The sequence below is a fragment of the Macaca mulatta genome, chromosome 11 (assembly GCF_049350105.2).
Source record: "Macaca mulatta isolate MMU2019108-1 chromosome 11, T2T-MMU8v2.0, whole genome shotgun sequence".
In the NCBI taxonomy this organism is placed as follows: Eukaryota; Metazoa; Chordata; class Mammalia; order Primates; family Cercopithecidae; genus Macaca; species Macaca mulatta.
The window spans coordinates 63,546,359-63,560,298 of NC_133416.1; the positions used below are offsets into that span (position 1 = coordinate 63,546,359).

The following is a 13,940-nucleotide window of genomic DNA, read 5'->3' on the forward strand; positions in this document are numbered from 1 at the left end:
CTGCACTCCAACTAAGCGACAGAGCGAGACTCTGTCTCAAAAAAAAAAAAAAAAAAAAAAAAAGAAATCCATTTGGTGGTGGATGGCCGTGGCAGTTCATGCCTGTAATCCCAGCAGTTTGGTAGGTTGAGGCAGGCAGATCACTTGAAGTCGGGAGTTCAAGTCCAGCCTGGCCAACATGGTGAAACCCATCTCTATAAAAAATATATATATATAAAAATTAGCCAGGCGTGATGGCAGGTGCCTGTAATCCCAGCTACTAGGGAGGCTGAAGCAGGAGACTCACTTGAACCTGGGAGGCGGAGGTTGCAGTGAGCTGAGATTGCACCTCTGCACTTCACCCTGGGCAACAGAGGGAGACTCTGTCTCAAAAGAAAAAAAAAAAAAAGGTGCACACTTGCAATGGAGCATTATTCAGCTTTAAAAAGGAAGGAACAGGATGGGCAACATAGTGAGACCTGATCTCTTAAAAAAAAAAAAGCAAAATTATTGGGGTGTAGAGGTTCATGCCTGTTGTCCTAGCTACTCAGGAGGCTGAAGTGGGAGGATTGCTTGAGGCCCAGAGGTCGATGTCCATCCTGGGTGTCAGAGTGAGGCTCCATCTCTAAAAAAAAAGAAGGAAGGAAATTCTGACACAAGCTACAACATGGATGAACTTTGAGGCTATGATGATAAGTGAAATCAGCCAGTCACAAAAAGACAAATCCTGTATAATTCCACTTATGTGAGGTATTTACAGTACTCAAATTCATAGAAACAGAAAGGGGAAGGGTGGTTGCGCCACAGGCTTCAGGGAGGGAAAGATAGGCAGCTGTTGTTTAACCAGTATGCAGTTTCTGGCAGGCACCTGTGATCTTAGCTACTTGGGAGGCTGAGGCAGGGAGAATTTCTTGAACCTGGGAGGTGGAGGTTTCAGTGAGCTGAGACTGCACCACTGCACTCCAGCCTGGGCGACAGAGCAAGACTCTGTCAAAAAAAATAAATAAATAAAAGGAAACAAAGAAACGGTTATGATGATACATTTTGTTACATGTTTTTGTTTTGTTTTTTTCCTTTTCTTTTGAGACAGGGTCTCTGTCACCCAGGCTGGAGTGCAGTGGGGTGATCATGGTTCCCTGTAGCCTCGACCTCCTAGACTCAGGTCTCCCGAATAGCTGGGACTACAGGAAGGCATCACCACATCCTGCTAATTTTTTGTATTTTCTGTAGAGACGGGCTTTTGCCATTTTGCCTAGGTTGCTCAAGAAATCTGCCCATCTTGGCCTCCCAAGGTGCTGGGGTATTATAGACGTGAGCCACCGTGCTTAACTTGCTATGTGTTTTTTACCATACAAAAACTAAACTTAAAAAAAAAAAAAAGAAGTGAGAAAATGATTTTTTTCTAGGAGATTTTTTAAGATGAAGAAATTAAGTTTTCCAATTGAGTGAACTCACAGGGTAACAGAAAATAGATGAATAAAGACCCATGCTTAGTGTCTTAGTTGGCTAGGGCTGCCATAACACAAAGCTACAGCCTGGATGTCTTAAGGAATATAAATTTACTTCTGACAGTTCTGAAGGCTGGAAGTACAGGATTAAGGTGTCAGCAGGTTCAGTTGCTCCCGAGGCCTCTCTAATTGGCTTGCAGATTGCCATTTTCTCACTGTGTCCTCACACGGCACAAGGCCATTCCTCTATCCCCATACACTCTGGGTGTCTCTTCCTTTTTCTTTTTTTTTTTTTTTTTTTTTTTGAGACGGAGTCTCACTCTGTAGCCCAGGCTGGAGTGCAGTGGCCGTATCTCAGCTCACTGAAAGCTCCGCCTCCCGGGTTCATGCCATTCTCCTGCCTCAGCCTCCCGAGTAGCTGGGACTACAGGCGCCCGCCACCTCACCCGGCTAATTTTTTGTATTTTTTAGTAGAGACGGGGTTTCACCGGGTTAGCCAGGATGGTCTCGATCTCCTGACCTCGTGATCCGCCCGTCTCGGCCTCCCAAAGTGCTGGGATTACAGGCTTGAGCCACCGCGCCCGGCCCGTCTCTTCCTTTTTCTTCTTTCTTTCTTTCTTTCTTTCTTTCTTTCTTTCTTTCTTTCTTTCTTTCTTTCTTTCTTTCTTTCTTTCTTTCTTTCTTTCTTAGAGAAAGTCTGATTCTGTTGCTTAGGCTGGAGTGCAGTGGTGCTATCTCAGCTCACTGCAACCTCCACCTCCCAGACTCAAACCATTCTCCCACCTCAGCCTCCCTAGTAGCTGGGACTACATGCACGCACCACCGTGCCCGGCTAATTTTTGTATTTTTTTGTAGAGACAGGGTTTCGCCATGTTGCCCAGGCTGGTCTCGAACTCACGAGCTCAAGTGATCCACCCGCCTGGGCCTCCCAAAGTGCTGGGATTACAGGTGTGAGTCACTGCACACAGGTTTTTCTTCTTCTTATAAGGACATAGGTCCTGTTGGATTAGGATTCCATCCTTATGATCTCTTTAACTTTATTTATTTATTTATTTATTTATTTATTTATTTATTTATTTTTGAGACAGAGTCTCACTTTGTCACCTAGGCGGGAGTGCAGTGGTGCGATCTCAGCTCACTGCAACATCTGCCTCCCAGGTTCAAGTGATTCTCCTACTTCTGCCTCCCGAGTAGCTGGGATTATAGGCACCCGCCACCATGCCTGGCTAGTTTTTGTATTTTTTAGTAAGAGACAGGGTTTCACCATGTTGGCCAGGCTGGTCTCAAACTCTTGACCTCATGTAATCCACATGGCTTGACCTCCCAAAGTGCTGGGATTACAGGCATGAGCCACCATGCCCGGCCCTCTTTTAACTTTAATTGCTGGTTTTTGCTTTTTTTTTTTTGAGATGGAGTTTTGCTCTTGTTGCCCAGGCTACAGTGCAATGGTGTGATCTCGGTTCACCGCAACCTCTGCCTCCCAGGTTCAAGTGATTCTCTTGCCTCAGCCTCCTGAGTAGCTGATATTACAGGCGTGCCACCATGCCCGGCTAATTTTATATTTTTAGTATTTTGTATTTTAGTTTCTCCATGTTGGTCAGGCTTGTCTCGAACTCCCGACCTCAGGTGACCCACCTGCCTTGGCCTCCCAAAGTGCTGGGATTACAGGCGTGAGCTACCATGCCCAGCTGCTTTTTGTTTTTGCTTTTTTTTGAGACAGGGTCTCCCTCTGTCACCCAGGGTGGAGTGCAGAGGTATGATCATAGCTCACTGTAGCCTGGAACTCCTTGGCTCAAGCGATTCTCCCACCTCAGCCTCCCTAGTAACTAGGAATATCAGCATGTGCCACTGTGCCCAGTTAATTTATTTCTTTTTTAAAAAATTTAATTAATTTTTTAGAAATGAGATCTCACTCTGTTGCCCAAGCTGGTCTCCAACTTCTGGCCTCAAGCAATCCTCCCATCTTGGCCTCCCAAAGTGCTGAGATTGCAGGCACGAGCCAATTTTAATTTTTTTTTTGTAGAGATAGAGTCTCACTTTGTTGCCCAGGCTGGTCTCGAACTCCTGGCGTTAAGTGATCCTTCTGCCTTGGCCTCCCAAAATGTTGGGATTACAAACAGGAACTATTGTGCCTGGCCTTAATTACCTCTTTAAAGATCATATAGCCAAATTCAGTTGACCCTTGAACAACACCAGTTTGAATTTCAAGGATCTTTTTATAGGTGAATTTTCTTCCATCTCTGCCATCCCTGAGATAGCAAAAACAACTCCTCCTCTTGTTCCTCCTCAGTCTATTCAACGTGCAGATGATAAGGATGAAGACCTTTATAATGATCCACTTTCACTTAGTGAATAGTAAATAGATTTTCTCTTCTTTATGACTATCTTAACCTTTTCTGTTCTCTAGCTTAATTTTTTTTTTTTTGAGACAGAGTCTTGCTCTGTTGCCCAGGCTGGAGTACTGTGGTGTGATCATAGTTCAATGCAGCCCCGAACTCTTGGACTCAAGGGATCCCCTGACTCCAGCCTCCTGAGTAGCTGGGATTACAGGCATGAGCTGCTGCCCCTGGCCTCACCTCTGATTTTCAATGTGTGAATTATCATATATGTGAAAGACTTGCTGGACTGTACAGCATTCTCCTCAAATCTCCTCTATTGCCCCTTGCCTTTTTGTTTTTGTTTATTTGTGGTTTTTTTGGAGATGCAGTTTCACTCTTGTTACCTATGCTGGAGTGCAATGGGGTAATTTTGGCTCACTGAAACCTCCGCCTTCCGGGTTCAAATGATCTCTTGCCTCAGTCTCCCAAGTAACTGGGATGACAGGCGCCTGCCACCACACCCGGCTAATTTTTTGTATTTTTAGTAGAGACAGGGTTTCACCACATTGGCCAGGCTGGTCTCGAACTCCTGGCCTCAAGTGATCTCCCCACCTTGGCCACCCAAAGTGCTGGGATTACAGGCATGAGCCACCATGCCGGGCTGTCTTTTTTAAGAGGCCTGGTCTCACTATGTTGCCCAGGTTGGACTCAAACTCCTGGGCTCAAGCAACCCTCCTGCTTCAGCCTCTCCAGTACCTGGGACTATAGGTGTGTGCCGCCGCGCCTGGCTTCGCTCTCTTTTTATTCCTAGGGCCATCTGACCTTTGGGAAATTTAAACTTACTTTATTTATTTATTTGTTTTTGAGACGGAGTCTTGCTCTGTTGCCAGGCTGGAGTGCAGTGGCGTGATCTGGGCTCACTGCAACCTCTGCCTCCCAGGTTCAAGCGGTTTTCCTGCCTCAGCCTCCTGAGCAGGTGGGAATACAGGCGCGTGCCATGACCCCTGGCTACTTCTTGTATTTTTAGTAGAGACGGAGTTTCACCATGTTGGTCAGGATGGTCTCGATTTCTTGACCTCGCAAGCCACCCGCCTCGGCGTCCCAAAGTGCTGGGATTACAGGCGTCAGCCACCGCTCCCGGCCGGGAAATGTAAACTTATTGTAACACCTAGAGCTTGACAGAATAAAACAAGCACATTATGTGATTTAAGAAGTCACAAAATTTTATTATGAGGCAAAATCTTCCTTCTTTCTTTTTTTAATACACATAGAGTCATGCTATGTTGCCCAGGCTGGTCTTTTTTTTTTTTTTTTTTTTTTTTTTTTTTTTTTTTTTTTTGAGACGGAGTCTTGCTCTGTTGCCCAGGCTGGACTGCAGTGGCCGGATCTCAGCTCACTGCAAGCTCCGCCTCCCGGGTTTACGCCATTCTCCTGCCTCAGCCTCCCGAGCAGCTGGGACTACAGGCGCCTGCCACCTCGCCCGGCTAGATTTTTGTATTTTTTAGTAGAGACGGGGTTTCACCATGTTAGCCAGGATGGTCTCGATCTCCTGACCTCGTGATCCGCCCGTCTCGGCCTCCCAAAGTGCTGGGATTACAGGCTTGAGCCACCGCGCCCGGCCTACCCAGGCTGGTCTTGAATTCCAGGCCTCAAGCAATCAGCCCACCTCATCCTCCCAAAGTGCTGGAATTACAAGCATGAGCCACGGTGCCTGACTGTCCCGCTAGCCCCCTTTTTTAAGGTAAGAAGAATTCTCTTTACCACCATGAGTAATCACAGGCTGACATAATCATAGTTGAATATTCTATTTTATATCTAGGGAGTAGTACAAGAGACTTGGTTATAATTTTTTTTTTTTTTTTTTTTTTTTTTTTTTTTTTTTTTTGAGACAGAGTCTGGCTCTGTCGCCCAGGCTGGAGTGCAGTGGCTGGATCTCAGCTCACTGCAAGCTCCGCCTCCCGGGTTTACGCCGTTCTCCTGCCTCAGCCTCCGGAGTAGCTGGGACTACAGGCGCCCGCCACCTCGCCCAGCTAGTTTTTTGTGTTTTTTTAGTAGAGATGGGGTTTCACCGTGTTAGCCAGGATGGTCTCTATCTCCTGACCTCGTGATCCGCCCGTCTCGGCCTCCCAAAGTGCTGGGATTACAGGCTTGAGCCACCGCGCCCGGCTGATAATTTTTTAATTATTCAGTTTTTAAGTACTGCCTGTCTTGTAGATATTAAACCAGATGTTTAGTTGGATTTTGAATACCACACATACAGTTTGTCAAGAATCAGTACATACTCTTTTTGTGCCTAACCCTTTTACATAAAGCACAGGACTCCCAGGACTAGTATCTACGTCACAGCCCTTGAATAAAGCCCACAGCAAGGAGAGAACTGAGTTTTCTTCTGAAGTCCTGCCTTCCAAGGCCATGGTTGTTTGTCACCCCTTGGTGACTCATATCTGTGGTGTCCCCACCCCTCCATCCCTGATGTCTTGCAGAAGCGTGTTTGCTTCTTTTTCTTTTCTTTTGTTTTTCTTTTTTGAGACAGAGTCTTGGTCTGTCACTCAGGCTGGAGTGCAGTGGCACGATCTTGGCTCACTGCAACCTCTGCTTCCTGGACTCAAGCGATTCTCGTGCCTCAGCCTCTTGAGTAGCTGGGATTACAGGCATGCACCACCACGACTGGCTAATTTTTGTATTTTTGGTATAGACGGGTTTCACCATGTTGGTCAGGTTGGTCTCAAACTTCTGACCTCAAATGATACACCCACCTCAGCCTCCCAAAATGCTGGGATTACAGGTGTGAGCCACCACGCCAGGCCTGTTTGCCTCTTTTTCATAGGAATACTAGATTAGCTGTGAATACCAGCCTTCACTGCAAGTTTAACACAGAGAGCCTGTGGATCCCCCTGACATATGATCATCAGGAGGTCACAGCCAAGGTCTATGGCTCCATATCTGTCTCATTCCTTGGGTTTGACAGAGTAGTTCTGAGCAGCAGAGTACACAGCTGTGCTTGAGTTTGCAGCAGATTCCCACTCCTGGTGACAGCTAGACTGCATTATAGACATGCTGCTCCTGCTCATGCCCACGGTCTACAGTAGAGAAGGTACACGTGCTCTGAATTAGGCTGAACTCTGCCAAGTAGCTACAGAACAGAGATCAAGATATTCCCTGGGAAGCATCTACCTGGGCTGCTGTCCTTATGGCACCTTGTATCTGCTTGAATAAACCCTGCATGTTTTCACATCCTCCAGCCTAGAGATGAAGCTCTGGGGTCTGGGAGTTAGCCTGGTGGTCAGCCTGCTCCGGGACAATCCTCAATGTCAGGTTTATCTGGATCCTTGGTAGAGGGACCAAGTGGGTGAGGCCAGGCAAGGCCTTTGGGAGCAGGGTCTGGCATAGTTAAGACCCTACAGAGGGCGGCTGAATCCCCAGAGATTAGAAAAATGGCACCAAGGGTGTTCATCTAGGTTTCACAGGATGCAGCAGGAGGCAGTAAATGAGCAGTCATCCTGGGTCTTAGGTGATGCCTTGCTGGGTCAGACTATGCTGGAATGAATGACAATACTCAAACGGTTTCTCGTGGGTTATGGTCTGAAAGGAGCCCAGGGCTCAGAAGACATCTCATGCAATAACCTACAGCTTCCGTTTCTTTTAAGTTGGCCCCAAGAAAAGAGAATGGGACTCAATTATTCTTCTTGGTCTCCCCATTCCAGATCACCAGACTTCCTCTGCTTCACTTCCTAATTACTACACAATCCTGTCAGTGAGAAGTGGGACTGCTCTAATAGGTGTAGACACTCTGCCCAGTTCCCTGTCCCATCAGGAGGGGAGATGATTGCTTTCCCCGATACTCAGTTAAGGGACATAATCTCTACAAATATTTGCCCTTTCGTTAAAATCTTCAGCCTCAAAAGACGTTGACATTTCCGTGTCCCTGTCACATTTCACCTCCAGTTCACAAAAGAGGCCACAGAGACCCAGAGTCAAGAGAAATCAGAAAACTGTGATTCTGATATAAAAGCAGCTTTTTATTTCTCTTTTCAGTTTACAAATTAACATAAGCAAGCTACTGCATTCGGGTGGGGAGTCAGAAAGTATAAAGAAGATGAATGGGGAAATAAAACAATACCCTTCATATCTAGTACATAATAAATCCACAGTATTTGACAACTGAAAGAAAGATAAACTGGGGAGAAGAAATAGGGGCTAGGACCTACTAAGAAAGGGGCAAAGCCGATTATAGTCACATGTCTTTTAGCTCTGGGATGAAGTGAACATACATCTGTCCTAAGCTATTCCCATCATTCTTTTTTCCTCTTCCTTCTCCTCCTCTGTTCAACATTTCTAACTACCTGCTATGCTATGCTGAGTCTCTGCACACAGGTCTATCAGAGACATTTGAGAAAGTAAATGTAGTGATAGGCTAAATCAGCCTGAAAATCTTTCTAAATAAGCCTGAAAATATTTCTTTATCAAGTCCAGTAAAATGAGTTTCAGAATTTTTGTGGCGTGCATAAAAAAGTACCCCGATCTTCTATATATAGGCAATGCGAAGTTCTTTTTTTTTTTATTCTTTAGAGTTTGTTTATTGAAAATTTGAAGCAGAAAATGAAAAATAAAGATTTTTAGTCTGAGAGTGGGGGCTCACGCCTGTAATCCCGCCCGGCCTTCTTCCAATTATTTTTTAAAAGGTGTAGCGGCCGGGCGCGGTGGCTCAAGCCCGTAATCCCAGCACTTTGGGAGGCCGAGGCGGGTGGATCACGAGGTCAGAAGATCGAGACTATCCTGGCTAACATGGTGAAACCCCGTCTCTACTAAAAATACAAAAAAAAACTAGCCGGGCGTGGTGGCGGGCGCCTGTAGTCTCAGCTACTTGGGAGGCTGAGGCGGGAGAATGGCGTGAACCCGGGAGGCGGAGCTTGCAGTGAGCCGAGATCACGCCACTGCACTTCAGCCTGGGAGACACAGCGAGACTCCGTCTCAAAAAAAAAAAAAAAAAAAAAAAAAAAAGGTGTAGCAATTTCCATTTATTTATTTATTTACATAATTTTTGAGATTGGGTCTTGCTCTGTTGCCCAGGCTGGAGTGCAGTGGCATGATCTCAGCTCACTACAGCCTGTGCCTCCCATGTTCCAGCAATTCTCCCACCTCAGCTTCCCGAGTAGCTGGGATTACAGGGGCATGCCACCAAGCCCAGCTAATTTTTGCATTTTTAATTGCAAAATTAAAGATATTCCCTGGGAAGCATCTACCTGGGCTGCTGTCCTTATGGCACCTTGTATCTGCTTGAATAAACCCTGCATGTTTTCACATCCAATATGGGGTTTCACCATATTGGCCAGGCTGTTCTCAAACTCCTGACCTCAGGTGATCCACCCGCCTCAGACTCCCAAAGTGTTGGAATGACAGGCATGAGCCACTGTGCCTGGTTGCAATTTCCTTTTAGTTACAAAGAACTATAAAACTCTTATTTAACTGTAGAAAGAATGAAATTCTTTCATCATGCAAATTAAGATACACAGTATAGTTGCAAATCTACACTCAATTGTGTTAATATTAACATATATACAATGCTGCTACTTTCATCAGCTTTTTCATTTGGGCATCACAAAGATGAGTCTTCTGATGTTCTATAAGCAATATGTTTATACAAAAGTCAGAAGTTTAGCTAAAATTCAGCCTACACAGTAATAAATGAACATGGAATGGAAATCAAATAAAGTTCTTTAAATAGGATGAAAAAGTCCCAATGTCTCTTAAGCAGCAAGAGCACCTTCCCAATTTAGTTTCAAGATGAGCACCGTACTCCATTTATCCTTGTATTTCCAGGGCCCAGTGTTTCCATGGAAGATCTTTATCCAGCTGCTTGTTTGGAGCCTGCTGCAGGGGGTACAAGGCTGTCCAGCTATTGGCGATGTCCTGTATTAATCAACCACTCAGAAAACTTGTTCTCTACCAGTACCTGGAACTGCTTCCTTTGTCCTATGTCAAATGAGCCTCCTTCACAGTTTTCTGCCAGATCTGTATCTTCAGTTCTCTTTGACCCAGTGCTTTCTGATAAACAGATGGAAGACCCCCAGGAATCTCTGTGGTGTCCTCTTCCATTTCAAAGGAAATAATAAATACATGTAATTCAGAAGGTGGTAAAAGCCAGAAGACACTAGTGTCGCTGTTCTCTCTGCATACAACCATTGGATTATTCCAATAGTTACGCACTGTAGCAAGGACTGGCCATATGGTTCTCTTTTGACCAGGACTAATGCTGGGTCCATTACCTAGCGTTGGGTAATGGGTATGAAAAGGGGCAAAAGTTACTATCTGGCTCCCAGAGAGAATGAGTGGGCACATAGGCATCAGAATGTGAAAGACGCAACCTGTCGCAGAAGAGATGGACAAATGATGGCAAACAGCAATGACTTTAACATTGTCACAACTGTGGAGGTAAAGCATAGTTGCTACAGGGCCCAAGACAAAGGTGCTAGTCCTGCACTTCTCAGTTGTCACAGGTCATAAGGGAGAGAGCAGATACATAAAAGATTCGTTGCAATGATGAATCTCTACATGAGCCCCCACCAGAGTATCTGAGCTCTTAGCCAATGTCTGCTTGTAAACCTGGCTCATCACCACCATGTGGTGCATCCCAGGGGCCACATTAGAATTACAAGCAATCTGGGCCAGTTGTGGTGACTCATACCTGTAATCCTGGCACTTTGGGAGGCCGAGGTGAGTGGATCATTTGAGGTCAGGAGTTTGAAATCAGCCTGGCCAACATGGTGAAACCCCATCTCTGAAAAATGCAAAAATTATGGCCAGGCGCAGTGGCTCACGCCTGTAATTCTAGCACTTTGGGAGGCCAAGGTGGGTGGATCACAAGGTCAGGAGATTGAGACCATCCTGGCTAACACGGTGAAACCCCGTCTCTACTAAAAATACAAAAAATTAGCCGGGCGTGGTGGCGGGCGCCTGTAGTCCCAACTACTCAGGAGGCTGAGGCAGGAGAATGGTGTGAACCCGGGAGGTGGAGCTTGCAGTGAGCTGAGATCCAGCCACTGCACTCCAGCCTGGGCAACAGAGCTAGACTCCGTCTCAAAAAAAAAAAAAAAATGCAAAAATTAGCTGGGCGTGGTGGTGGGTACCTGTAATCCCAGCTACTTGGGAGGCTGAGGCAAGAGAATCGCTTGAGCTGAGGAAGTGGAGGCTGCAGTGAGCAGAGATCCAGCCTGGGCAACACAGTGAGACTCCATCTCAAAAAAAAAAAGAAGAAGAAGGAGAAGAATTGCAAGCAATCTTAGCTCTTTTGGTTGTCCCTTCAACTTGATGAGCCCAAGCCAATTTCTTTCCAGACTTGAGGCAAGTTGATGTACCAAATGGATTCTCAGTCAAAAGGACCTCAACCAGGCTTCCAGCTTGTAGAAAGGAAAGTCTTAGAGATCTTTGAGAAGCCACTATCTGCAAGCAGTGGTTACTACAGTGCAAGTTCATGAAGTGGATAGATCTTCCTGGCTCTACTTATTCTACCTTCAATAAGGAAGCTTCTTGAGACACTAGACTACTATGGGTTGAATGAAATGATGCAGTGAGTTGTCCTGGATCTAAAAGCAGCTTGGGAGATCAGACATGATCATAGATAAAAGCTTGGTGACTGTAATCATTCCAGTTCTTATTATGACAATTAGATTTTTCAGTCAGGTCAGGAGGCTGAGATCTGTTTCTGGGACTAGGCCACTCTTTTTTTTTTTTTTTTTGAGACGGAGTCTCCCTCTGTCGCCCAGGCTGGAGTGCAGTGGCGCAATCTCGGCTCACTGCAAGCTCCACCTCCCGGGTTTACGCCATTCTCCTCCCTCAGCCTCCCGAGTAGCTGGGACTACAGGCGCCCGCCACCTCGCCCGGCTAGTTTTTTGTACTTTTTAGTAGAGACGGGGTTTCACCGTGTTAGCCAGGATGGTCTCGATCTTCTGACCTCGTGATCCGCCCGTCTCGGCCTCCCAAAGTGCTGGGATTACAGGCTTGAGCCACCGCTCCCGGCCTAGGCCACTCTTCTCCAATCAAAGATGTCCTTAGTAGAGGCCTTGTTCAATTGTTGAATGTATAAGAAGAGCAGAAACTGCAGGGTGTCCACTGAAAACTGATTTCTCTGCTTTTCAACTTCCTCCTCAGACATGCAGTTGGACAGAACCTCAGACCATTCCAGGCGCTCCTCAGGTGTCTTCACTGAAAGACTCTCAGATATTTCGAAGTAAAGCCACATCAGGTCCTTGGCCAACTGTAGCTTCCCACAAGCGATGCGCCTCCGTGTAGACCAGTAGAGGAGTGGGGAAGCTCCTTCCATGGCTCGGATTCGCACATAGTTGGATATCTTCCTGAGACAGTGAAGACTAAACTTGGATGGAGGGGGGGACCTGCAAGGCACCCACTATAAAGGGTTCTGCTGTCACCCAGAGGAGAACTCTGGGCTCATCCAAGTTATCTCCAAGGACATCTGGGTGAAAACGCATCTTTGCGTACCTGCCTTAGCAGGTGCCCTCACTTCTCCGTGCGAGTGCCACGGCGCCCCATGTCCCTTCACTGACTGGGCCCAACCCTCGCCCTGGTCTTGTGAAGTTCTTTTTTTTTTCTTTATAATTATTAACGAGATATTATTTATTTATTTTTGAGATGGGGGTCTCGCTCTGTTGCCAGGCTGGAGCGCAGTGGCACAATCTTGGTCACTGCAACCTCTGCCTCCCAGGTTCAAGCAATTCTGCTGCCTCAGCCTCTTAAGTAGCTGGGACCAGAGGCACGTGCCACTACACTGGCTAATTTTTGGATTTTTAGTAGAAACAGGGTTTCACTATGTTGGCCAGGCTGGTCTTGAACTCCTGATCTCGTGATCCACCTGCCTCGGCTTCCCAAAGTGCTGGGATGACAGGCATGAGCCACGGCACCCGCGCCATTGTGAAGTTCTTAATTTCGGAGGTATTCATCAGCCGTTTGCCTACTTCTTCCAAATGCTCCCAAGACTCATCCGTGCACTTCTGGGTGACATTGACAGCAGAAGTCTTGAACTCTGTTACCAGTTTAGGGGAAGGGAGCTTCTCAGTAAATTCAAACATCAGCACTGCTGTCTCATAGAGCACCTGCCCACATCCATAGGTACATGCCTCAGGAAGGGTAACGGGAGTGCTGGACCCGCATAAGCTCCCCTGTGGTTCCCCCCAGATCCCTCACGACGATATTAGTATTGCCAATCACTTCCTCCTCCTTGAACTTTTGACACTCACAGATGAGGGTTTCAGTAGTATCCTTTCCTCCCATCCTAATGAGCTGAAGCTGCAGAACGTGGGCCTCAGTTGGGCAGCCCACCTCCTCCAAGGCCACCTTCAGAGCTAAGTTGGACAGGTACTCAGGCAGAGGGACTAGGGAGGGGGCTGTGTGTAAGAGATCCTGGCTGGTCCTGGGATCTGAGAGAGGAATCTCGCTCTCCCAGAGATAAGAGATGGATGCCCAGTCTCTGGAAAAGATGGCTGGAAGGTTAGGGCCCCACTCTGGGCATTTCTTTGAAAGGCAGCTACCAGGGACAGCAGGACACAGCAAAGGAGCAGCACAGCCTGGATCATAGGGGGACAGCAGAGCAGCCCTGCTGGAAGGAAGTGGTGCTCAGGTTGGGAAGTGGAGAAAGTCTCAGGACAAAGAGACACCAAGACTGGCCAGAGCTAGAAAGTGTCTTAGCCCTTGGAAAATTCAATTGCCCTGAACACACCTCATCTTCACTCTTAAAGGATGTAGGTGATCCTCACCTGCTCCAGAAAAACAAGCCAGAGGAACGAGTTGGCCCAAAACACATCCTTTGCTTCAGTGCTTCCCTAATCTGAATGACTACTTTTTAGACCTGACGTATTTACCCCAGTCAAAAAAGCTGATGCCTTCTGAAAACAGTGAAGAACGTAACATGCACAAATATTTATCTACCTTTTCCTGGCCCAGACTTTGTCCTTCTCACCTTTGTCCCACACTGACAAACATTTTTCCCTTCGTGGCTTCTGCTTCTTCTGCCCCATATCCTTGTCACCCTAAGGATTTACACTAGACCTAAACTTAGATTTAAAAAATTTCCTCTGTACCTTCTGAGGAAACAGGAAGGAGAGAAAGGGAGGGGTGCCTTTCACCTCTGGGTAGGAGAAATGCTATGGCCTGAATGTTCGTACCCTCCAAAAATCCTGTTGAA

General features: G+C 46.6%; 1 pseudogene; it reads right to left on the bottom strand.

Moving 5' to 3' along the window:
• Positions 1–8,758: 8,758 nt before the first annotated feature.
• Positions 8,759–13,570, bottom strand: LOC100426550 (TBCC domain-containing protein 1-like; annotated as a pseudogene).
• Positions 13,571–13,940: the final 370 nt, after the last annotated feature.